Here is a 2,500-nt window from a genome sequence, read left to right on the forward strand (position 1 = left end):
CCCATGATGTCCCATGCGCGTCCCGTGCCGTCCGAGCCTCACCAAGGCCGTCCCATGCGCGTCTCGTGCCGTCCCGAGCTGTGCCGAGGCCGTCCCGTGCTGTCCCATGCCGTCCCGAGCCTCGCCAAGGCCGTCCCGTGCCGTCCGAGTTGTGCCGAGGCCGTCCCGTGCCGTCCCGTGCTGTCCCATGCCGTCCCGAGCCTCGCCAAGGCCGTCCCATGCGCGTCCCGTGCCGTCCGAGCTGTGCCGAGGCCGTCCCGTGCTGTCCCATGCCGTCCCGAGCCTCGCCAAGGCCGTCCCATGCGCGTCCCGTGCCGTCCGAGCTGTGCCGAGGCCGTCCCGTGCTGTCCCATGCCGTCCCGAGCCTCGCCAAGGCCGTCCCATGCGCGTCCCGTGCCGTCCGAGCCTCACAAAGGCCGTCCCAGGCCGTCCCGTGCCGTCCCATGCGCGTCCCGTGCCGTCCGAGCCTCACCAGGGCCGTGACATGCCGTCCCGAGCCTGACCAAGGCCGTCCCGAGCCTCACCAAGGCCGTCCATGCGCGTCCCGAGCTGTCCCATGCCGTCCCGAGCCTTAGCAAGGCCGTCCCATTCGCGTCCCGTGCTGTCCCATGCCGTCCCGAGCCTTAGCAAGGCCGTCCCATTCGCGTCCCGTGCCGTCCCATGCGCGTCCCGTGCTGTCCCGTGCCGTCCCGAGCCTGACCAATGCTGTCCCGTGCGCGTCCCATTCTTTTGGCTCGGCTGGCCCGTGCATTCTATGGGGTCGTGGGACATTTCGAAATCCACCCGGGCCATTTCGACTCTCTCTTCATTAATACTATTGAGGTATTATTTATGAATTATTGGAGAAAAGAAACGGAAGAAAATATTTTTTTTTCTATTTTTTATGAATTTTCCGGTGTTTATTCACTTAAAAATTCATAGAAAAATAAATATTTATCGGAATCGCTATTATAATATATCAAAAAAATCCTTGCGAAAAGACCTTTCCAACGAGTATAAGTTTGCTGGATTCCGACGAGTAACGAAGGAGTAAAGGCCCAGTATGCTTGGTTAAAAAATTGATGTTTCCTTGTGAAAATAGGAAAAACAATAACTTTGCACTATAAGGGGGAGGGTTGAGCTCCTTCCCCAGAGCGTGCACAGCACTTGTGCTGGCACGTTCCCTAGTGCTCGCCAAGCACCATAGGGCATCCAAAGGGCAAAGCTCGGCCTACTACATGATGGGAAGCTTCTAATATGTCGGAATACGAAGAGATTTCGTGCGACCCGAAGCTCGGCTCGGGCGTCCCGGCCTGTGCCGAGCTGTGCCGAGCGCGTCCCAGGCCGTCCCGAGCCAAGTCTCGGGCGTCCCAGGCCGTCCCGAGCCAAGTCTCGGGCGTCCCAGGCCGGCCCGAGCAAAGTCTCGGACGTCCCAGGCCGTCCCGAGCTGTGTCGAGGCCGTCCCAGGGCGTCCCGAGCTGGAGCGAGGGCGTCCCAGGCCGTCCCGAGCCAAGTCTCGGGCGTCCCAGGCCGTCCCGAGCAAAGTCTCGGACGTCCCAGGCCGTCCCGAGCAAAGTCTCGGGCGTCCCAGGCCGTCCCGAGCTGTGCCGAGGCCGTCCCAGGCCGTCCCGAGCTGTGGCAAGGGCGTCCCAGGCCGTCCCGAGCAAAGTCTCGGGCGTCCCATGCCGTCCCGAGCTGTGGCAAGGGCGTCCCAGGCCGTCCCGAGCTGTGCCGAGGCCGTCCCGAGCCTAGTCTCGGGCGTCCCAGGCCGTCCCGAGCTATGGCGAGGGCGTCCCAGGCCGTCCCGAGCCAAGTCTCGGGCGTACCTGGCCGTCCCGAGCTGTAGCGAGGGCGTCCCATGCCGTCCCGGGATGTCCCATGCGCGTCCCGTGCCGGCCCGAGCAACAGCTCGGGCGTCCCGTGCCTCGGCCCTTCCAAGTGGTGCTTCGTCGGACATCTCGATATCCACTCGAGCATTTTCGACCATTCTCCATATGTGGGTGTGTGGGTATTTATCAGGAATATTGGAGAAAGAATCGGGAAAAAAATATTTTTTTTCTATTTTTTTTGAATTTTTAATTGTTTATTCACTTAAAAATTCATAAAAAAATAAATATTTATCGGAATCGCTATTATTATATATCAAAAGAATCCTTGTGAAAAGACCTTTCCAACGAATGCAAGTTTGTTGGATTTGGACGAGTAACGAAGGAGCAAAGGCCGAGTATGCTTGGTTAAAAATTTGATGTTTCCTTGTGAAAATAGGGAAAACAATAACTTTGCACTATATAGGGGAGGGGTGAGCTCCCTCCCCAGGCCGTGCACAGCCCTTGGGCTGGCAGGTGCCTTGGCCCTTGGGATGCAACATAAGGCATCCCAAGGGCAAAGCTCGGCACGGGGGTGGATGGGAAGCTTCCAAGAGTTGCCCAACTCATCCCCGACGTGGAAAATCGAAGAGGCGGCTGGGGGGGCCCGGGGGGGCACCACGGGCAAAAAATCAAAAACTCCCCAGCCTATGCCG

The sequence above is a fragment of the Eschscholzia californica genome, unplaced genomic scaffold (assembly GCF_041429995.1).
Source record: "Eschscholzia californica isolate CP2 unplaced genomic scaffold, dmEscCali1.0.p SCAF_89, whole genome shotgun sequence".
NCBI classification, from domain to species: domain Eukaryota; kingdom Viridiplantae; phylum Streptophyta; class Magnoliopsida; order Ranunculales; family Papaveraceae; genus Eschscholzia; species Eschscholzia californica.